General features: G+C 51.9%; 1 long non-coding RNA gene across 1 annotated transcript in view; it reads left to right on the top strand.

Annotated features, from left to right (window-relative positions):
• Positions 1–6,506, top strand: part of LOC123522758 — a 12,768-nt gene extending 6,262 nt beyond the window's left edge. The window contains exon 2 of the long non-coding RNA XR_006680981.1: positions 5,889–6,506. This is a non-coding gene — a long non-coding RNA (uncharacterized LOC123522758). The remainder of the gene's footprint in view (positions 1–5,888) is intronic.
• The last annotated feature ends 2,072 nt before the right edge of the window (positions 6,507–8,578 follow it).

Raw genomic sequence — 8,578 nt, 5'->3', positions numbered from 1 at the left:
GGGTTTAAGTGGAGAGAAAATGTTTTGAGAATGATGAGGGCAATGAATGTACAAATGCGCTTTACACAATTGATGTGTGTATAGATTGTGATAAGGGTTGTATGGGCCCCTAATAAAATGATTTTTAAAAATGGCATATTTTCATAGTCATTGGTTTAGAAGCACAGGAAGACCAGCTGGACAGACTATGCCCTAGTGGGCTTTTCTCCAGGATAGACAGTCAGAGTCCGTTACAGGCAAGTAGATTTACCAGTTAGGGAGGATCAACCGAACAGATTATGCCTACCAGGCTTCCTCCTGGACACACAGTATGGAGTTGGCCCAGCCCTCTGGCCTCAGGTGCATTCTGCTAAGAACCACCTGGATACACAGGGCAGAGTACTGACTGGCTGTGGAAGGTGGCAGGGACCCAGACACCTCCCACTCCATGTCCCCTCCTCCCTCTCCCCATGGTGCTGTCACCAGCCCAGTGTCTGCCTTCTTGGGACCCTGTCAGTACTGTCCACAGCAAAGCCTCCTGGCTACTGGCAGGACTTTTGTTCTGATGGCTTTCTCTCCACTCCAGACCTCACCTGATAGATCACTGAAACCCTCGCTCTGGCCTGTCTGATTTTGTCTTGGGCTGATTTCCTCCTGTGCCCCTTCATCCCCTTCAGTCTGGAAGACAGTCACTCTGCCCAGGGCAGTGCCAAATAGTGTGCCAAAACGCTGTGTGAAATCTTCAGGGATTACACCGGGGCCGTGCAAACGTACCTGTGACCTACCCTAGGACCTGTTAGTGTGTGGGCTTGCCGGAGTGAGGAAGAGTTAGCTAAAGAGCCAGCTTACCCCGCTGGTTTTGAGGGAAATGCAGAGGGGAGGAGCTGCCACCCTGAGCAGAGAGGCCTCGTGGCAGGAGCAGCAGCTGTGGGACCAGGCACTTGATGACTCATGGAACCCAGGAGCCGGCACATTTGTCCAAAGCAGGCAGAGCAGCTTGCACAGCTGTAAGGTGTTGCAACAGGTCCCCAGACTCAGTGGCGAGAGAAGGGTACTGAGGCCGGGAGCAGCCACTGCTGGGATGATGGGATGGTCCGACAGCCTGGCGAAGGCAGGCGGCACCAGGGATGTCTTCATTTCTGTTTCATGGGAACCAGCTTTTTGCTGATTCTTAGGGAAATTATTCACTTCTTCCCAGGAATGCAGGGTTGATTGCAATCCCTGCAGTTCATCACGTCATGAAATCCTAAATAAATGCCAAGCACTGTGTGGCAAGATGCAGCATCCCCCTCCCCCTCCAGGGAGTGATAAGGAAAAGGGATTGCTGTTCTCAGATTATGGGGATGGCACCTGCCATGCGGCAGATGCAAGTGGAAAGTTTTTGAGTCCTGGTGCTGCACTGGTTTACCTCTTGGGCTTCTAATCACACGGTCAGCAGTTCAAGATCACCCGCGGACCCCAGGGAGAAAGATGAAGCTTTCTTTTTGTTGCTGTGTAAGAATGAGATATTAAGAAGTAGTTATATATCAAGAAAGTATCCCAGCTCTGTCCAACTCGCGTCCATAAGTCCTTCTTCAGACTCACGCAGCCACATGCAATGATGTGGAATGCAGGAAGATGACAGGCTGGTGGGGGGGTGTTACAAAGTCTTGTGGATCCAATGGCGGTGGACCCATCTCCAGGGTTCTGGCAGGTCCCAGAGTCGAAAGATGAGGCTTTCTATTTCCATACAGAGCTATAGTCTCAGAAATCCACAGGGGAAGTTCTACCATGTCCTACAGAGCTGTTTGGAGCCCAAATGGACGTGGTGGAGGGCATGACTGGTCTACGATAGGCTGTGAGTCTTCACGGGACAAGATGGCGTCTCTCACCTGTGTGGCAGCTGGTGAGCCCCAACTACAGACCCTACAGTTAGCAGCCCACCCTACAGCCCAGTGCCCTCAGGGCTCTCTCGATATCACACCCTCACAAAACCAACGCTGGGCCATCAAGTCGATGCTGACTCACAGTGGTCCGCAGGACAGGGTGGCACTGGCACTGTGGTGTACCCAACCCTTCACAGGAGTAGAACGTCTCACCTGTCTCCCACAGATCACCAAGGATGACTAAGAAGACGGTTCAGTTCATCAGCTCCACTGTCAACAAATTTCCTGGTGTCCTCCCTCCTCTTCCTGATTCACAGGTTCTTAACTCCTCTGCACTCCGCAGTTGTGAAACGAAGGAGGCGACCGTTGCACAACCCTTCAAAATCAAACCGAAGTCCAGCTCGTGACCAAGACAAGACTAAGGAAATCAATGGTAGACCAGTTCGGGTGGAGGAACCAGTCTCTCAGAATTCAAAGAAATGAGTCAGACAGAGTGTAATGTGGTCACCTCCATGGGGCCAGGATCGAGAGAGAGCACTAATGTATACAACAGTGGGGATACATTGTCTCAAACATCTAGACCTCAGTAATTACATATGTAACAAGGTGGGCAGTTATCGGGTACGGGTCCCCAACAGTTGAACAGGTGCTCAGCAGCAACGTTGCAATTGTGGACAAGAATATAGAAGACAGTGGGCAGAGGGGCTCCTTGTCCCTGTCAGGACCAAGAGCGCGAACGTATTTTCCACCGGGCGTGCGTATATAATCGGGCTTATAGACCTTTCCAAAGGCATGCGGGTCCCACAGTGAACAGATCACGTAGGCGATGAGTAACGTCCTGTCCCAGGTTAAAGGTTCAGGGTACAGAACAGATCATCTGAGTCAGCCTCGCCAGCTGGGCTAACACTCCTCGAAGGCATTGTCTTGCTAGGAAGACCGACTTCCTGCAGGCATCATGGCCCCTCCCCTAGATGTTAATGTGGCTTAGAGGACCCATCCGGCGGAGTCCCACTGACCCCTTGCAAGCAGCATAGTCACTGCTCGCTTGTAGTGAGATACTGCTACACAGAACGGTCAGGACAGACCGGAATGTCCTTCTGGTTTCAATCTGGACGTGGTAGCGGATGGCCTAACGTGGACCAGAGAGGGCTGCGAGTCTGCTCAGAAGTTCAGTGTCATGTTCAATGGCCCTGAGAGCACAGGACTTTCAGAAGGCCTGTGCGCCAGACAAGGAGCTTCAATTGACACTTTGGTGTCAGACTGCCCACCAGCCCCTCCTCACGAGAAAGGTGAGGCTATTTCAGTGCACTGTTAGGCAATGGATGAGAGAGAGGAATTGGCCTTTGTCTATGGGAGGAGGCGGCCAGGGCCGACTGCGAATTCAGACCAATGGGAGATCCTAGGAGGCCGGAAGCTTTCCTGAGTGCCGCCCTCCGGATTCCCAAGTAAAATTATTCCAAGCCCAAACCAAACTCATTGTCCTGAGTCGATGCTGACGGAGCGACCCTCCAGGACAGGGTAGAACTGCCCCTGTGGGTTTTGGAGAGAGCGGGCAGGGCTTCCTCCCACAGAGCGAGTGGTTGGTGATTTCGATCTGCACCCCTAAGGGTCACAGCTCAACACGTAACCACTCTGGAGGAGGCTAATGAGTTAGCTTGGCTGTTAATCAGAAGCGGAAAATGTGACACCATTTGGGATCTAGCATGTTCAGAATTTGCTAAACCTAAAACTGAAAGTGAAACAGACCCCCCCACCCCTACCCTGCCCACAAAGAGTTTTGCAGTAAATTCCTTTTAAATTTAATCAACAAAAACAACCCCCCCTAGAGTTAATTAGCAAATTTGGACAAAGAACCGTCTGTGCAGCAAGGGGTATTGCCTGAGATAGGGCGAGGAACAGGCCCAGGGCTGTCTCCTATTCCCTGAGAGCCATGCCGCCATGAAGACTTTGTCCTTTGTCACAAACCCATTCAACATCCCTTCAGACTGGACAGTATAGTGCATCTCACTTGTTTTCCAGAGTCTGGGGAGCAGGGTTAGAGGTGGCAAACTCCAGTGTTCTCCTGCCCAGGGCTTCCAAAAACAGAATGTGTCCGATCAGTCTTTGGCTGACAGTGACGGGCATCTGGGCCTTACCCATTGGCAGTCAGAGATCCTGGTTCCATGCCAACAGTCTCTTACCACGCTTGTTAAGTTTGGATGGGGGTCTCCCCTTGCTTACAAATTCTTTTGTATCTTATCTTTATAGTATTGGTTTATCCTTTCAGTGATACTCTGATTGTGCTTTGTGGCTGTTTGTTGGGTTTGTTTGTGAAGCCCGAAGGAGTGCGTGCCGCTGATGACTGGTGCAGGGTTTCGGAAGGACTCAGGCATGGGTGTGACAGGGAGGGTAGGGGGGTTTCAGGAGTCAACCCTGAAGGCTGGAGGGGTGGGGGCAGCACTAGAACCGATTGTGATTACACAACTCATTTTAAGGGCAATTTAATCATGGGGGTGGAGCAGTGTTCCACATTCATTGTGGCAATAACTAGATAACTCTTCAGGACATGATTGAACGACTGAATTGTATGATATGTGGACCAGGTGCCTATAAAATGGTCAGAAAACACAAACGAACAAAACAAAGTATTGGAAGGACACCAGCTTTTGTTCCACACTGGTATCACCAGGAACGGGAGGAAGGAAAAGGCGCAGAGGAAGATCACATGCTTGCTGCCGAGGGAAAGAGACCAGTCTGCACACAGGGCTGGCTGTGGGCCTGCAACTCCACCCACGGGAAAAGCCCTTCTCTGGAGGCCGCCGTGACCCCTGGTGGCCGAGGCAGGAGCCTGTCCCTGCCCTGCCCTACGGAGGGTGCCCCGGTGAGAGGACGCTTCTCTTACAGAGGCTGGCACTGGCAGAGACGAGGCACCCATGGTGGCTTGTGAACTGTAGCCTGTGGATCACCGAGCTGTGCCGCTTAGTTACCGACAGGGGCGTCAGCGGTGGAGCTCCAGCTTTGCTGCACCGTGTTTCTGTCAACCCAGATGTTCCTGAGGACGGGAGTTCTGTGAAACAGAAGTATGGCGACTGAGACTTTTCTGGGGTCTGGGAGTGGGCGGTCTTTACAGCTGGGCACGGGACATGTTCTCTCTCATCAAGCCGCCGCTATTCCTTCGGTTGGTGGGACTGCCCAGCATCACTGGGGGGTCCCTCCGGCAGGGCTGGCCTGCATTCGGGGTCGGTAGAAGAGTCTGGGGTCGGGCTCTGTCCCAGGCCAGGAAGATCCAAATAGGGCTCCCTCCCTCCCCAATGGACAGGATGACACTTTTGTGGACTGCTGGTAACCCAGCTTAGCTTGAAGAACTCCATTGTTAAAATTGCCATCTTGCATGGCCTTAACCTTGCCACCTCTACCCCCCACCCCCACAGCCTACCAGACTCTGACTGATCCACAAAGACTCTTGCCAGATAAGCCCCTCCTGACAGACCTTGAACTCCCCTGTACGTGTTCCAGTTTTGACAGGGCCAAGCAGCTGCTCTCCCTCCTCATGCGTGCTTCACCGTGCGGTCTGTCCGCTCTCCCAGGGCGAGTAGAACGGGAGTATCACGGGATCGCTCACCTCCACCCCGCTACACACAGCCGTCTGACACTAGCCAGACTCCGACCACCACGAAACAGGACTGAGACTGGAGTAGGATTGGGGAGAGGTGGTTCCCCAACAGCAGGCCCCATGGGGCTTTCCTAGGGCTGAATCTTTGTGGGAGCAGGTCACCAGGTCTCCCTCCTGTAGGGACAGTGAATGGGTTTGAACCACCAACCTCTCAGTTAGTGGCCCAGCACTTGCCTGTATGAGTCACCTGGGGCCTCCATTGCAGGATGGATGGGGAACCCTCAATGTCAGGGGTGGAATCCAAAACATGACACACTGGATTTTCCCCTATGAAATCCTTAACTGCTCTGTTCTTGAACGTTCTACTAAAAAGTTTTAGGAAGCAAAGAGACTGCTCAGTTCTGAAGTCAGACCTGTAAACAAGGTTTGTCTCCTACCTTTCCCCACTTTAGACAACTTTTACTTCAGACTCATCAGACTTGAAGAACTACACCTGTAAACTACAGCAGACATGCACGGCCCCCACACGTGAAGGGGAGTGAAGTCTTCAGAGGAAACACTGCCATTAAACTTGAACTCCCTGTCCATGAACTTGTGGCCCTTTGAAGCTACCTCCTCTGGACTTACAATGCTGTCTGGGGACCACCAGGCCTGCCCCGCACCCCTCTCCTCACCCCACCACCTGATCTCACCCTCTCCTCTGCTCACACGACACTGCACAATGCCAAACCCAATCCTCACCCCACAACCCACTCTGACCGCCTCCTGCACTGTCCTCATGGACCCAGCACGCTCCTCCCAGCCAGCCTCCCACCGAAGAACCCACTCCCCTCCCCTGCCCTCCTGACAGGCCACGGCACTCTCATCACCCCACAAGTCTGCACTGCAAAACCATCTCCGCTCCTTACACACTCGATCCCACATCTCCCCTCCCCTCAGACCTCACACCAAGCTCCCACCCCCCAGCATCTTCTTCCAGTCTGTATGCCTGCCCCCACACGACTTTGTTTATGAGGGCAGCATGCTGCATTATCCCAACACTCCTGGAATAAATCCTATTGTTCACGTCATCATTCTTTCCTCTGTTGTTGAAGTGTTTGCTAGTGTCTCCCCACCCCACCTGCATTCCTAAGAGCTACTGGCCTTGCTTTCTTTTCCTGTGGAGAATCAGGCGTGTCCTTCCTTCCCTGCCTTTGGGAGTTTGAACCGTTTTACTGTTTTCTGAACGTGTGGTAGGAACCTCAGTGACGGAGGGATGTGCTGTTCTTTGGGGAGGATCCTTACGGACTTTGCTTTCATGAGTCCTTGACCCCGATCTCCATGGTAACCTGTTTATCTTCCTGCCAAGTTGTCCTGTTAATTCCCTAATGAACTGTTAAGTATGGCCTGTGTTCCGTGTCTCCCTTCAAGGTATTTTCAAACCCAGCCAAGTAGAGTGCTGTACCTGAGGAGAGCCGAGGTCAGAACTGGTACAAGGTTGGAGAGATGTCTGACCTCCAACTCAAGGGCGATGAGCCGTGGGCTGGTCTTGATTTATATCACCAGTGACATCAGACAGGTTCTCATGCTACTTAATGTTTTACAAACATTAATCAAGAAAATGTATCATTCTAAATATAAAAGCTAATTTCTTAACAAAAGCAGTTTAAAATGTGAGTTCTAACCAAAAGAGCCCTCGTTCCTAAAGTGTGTGTGTGTGTGTGTGCATACATACACAGACAAAACTCACTACCATGGAGTGACTGATGCATGGCGATCCATAGACAGGTTGGAACTGCCCTTTGGGGTTTCTGAGATTTAAATCTTTAGGAGTCCCTAACTTTTCTCCCAGGGTGGCCAGTGGGTTCGAACCACCGATTTTGGGCTTAATAGCTCAGTGTATAACCTACTCTGCCATAATTTCACCTAGCCCAAGTGCTAGAAAAACCAAATCTCACACACAGGACTTGATCGTTAGATTGTGTTACCTTGGCTGGGTCAAGATTCTCAGTGGTTTAGCAATCATGCTTGGTGAAGCAGAGAAACAAGGAAGCCCCGAGCAGAGATTGTGAGGACGTTACAGGAAGAGGCGGGGTTTCATTGACTCCAGGGCCCCCAATAACTATCACCCCTCATGAGGAGATCTTATCAAGGGTGTGGACTGCTTCCAATGTACATAGATGCTGTGGAAAAGCTTGCATGTACTTTGCTATGTCTAGACCCTGCATCTGCTGATGACCTTTAGGCTGGAGCCAAAGGCTTGCCATATTGCCCACAGATCCCAGGGGTTGCCAGCAGCCTGCCATCTTATCCGCTTGGTTCATGAGCCCCTTGGGAGAAGCCTCCAGCCTATCATCTGACTTGTGGGCTTGGAACTTGCCCACGCCTACCACTGTGGTGGCCCTTGTGCACACGTTGGGTAAGCATTGCATTCCTCAGAGCCAGCAGTTCAGGCCCACCGGTCACTCCACAGGAGAAAGATGTGGCAGTCTGTTCTCATACAAATTTACCGTCTCAGAAACCTACACAGGGTCACCATGAGCCAGGCTCAACTCTGGCCGTGGGTTTGGGCTTCTATGTGTGTCTCTAAGCTTCACTAAATTGGTTTCTCTAAGGGACCCACCAACAGGGACTTAATGCCGACTGGTGGCTTAAGGAGTCATGTTGGTGTAGTGGTAATGCACTGGCTGCATTTAACAGGGTCAGCAGTTTGAAACCACCAGCAGCCACTCCACAGGGAAAAGGAGAGGCTTTCTCCCCTATAAAAGCTCCCATCAAGAGTTACAATCTTAGGCCCACAGAATCCAGGGTAGGAGGTACGGGGTGATGACACTGACTCCTACCTGGTGGTAGTGAGCATGGACGTGAAGATGGTTGGATTTATTGTTGGTAATTGACAGCTCAGTACAACTGACTAAAAGGGAAACGCAGCCCAGATGACTCGGCCTCTGGGACGAGAAACAAGCAGCACGTAGGGCAAGGGTGCACTGACCCCGGACGAGCCTACCCCCAGGTCTCAGCACCCTGTATTTCTGCAGACATGGGCTGTCACCACAAGGAAAGCAACTAGCCTTCCCTGCGGAAGCTCACTGGGCTCCGCTGGCCAGAAGATGGCAGGGACGCAGGCCAGCCACTGCTTCTGGAGACCCACAGACAAAAAAGT

Source organism: Echinops telfairi, unplaced genomic scaffold, assembly GCF_000313985.2.
Source record: "Echinops telfairi isolate 266 unplaced genomic scaffold, ASM31398v2 ScPeMD7_7458;HRSCAF=8496, whole genome shotgun sequence".
Classification (NCBI taxonomy): domain Eukaryota; kingdom Metazoa; phylum Chordata; class Mammalia; order Afrosoricida; family Tenrecidae; genus Echinops; species Echinops telfairi.
The sequence above is the reverse complement of the archived record's forward strand: the minus strand, read 5'-3'. Positions and strand labels throughout refer to the sequence as shown.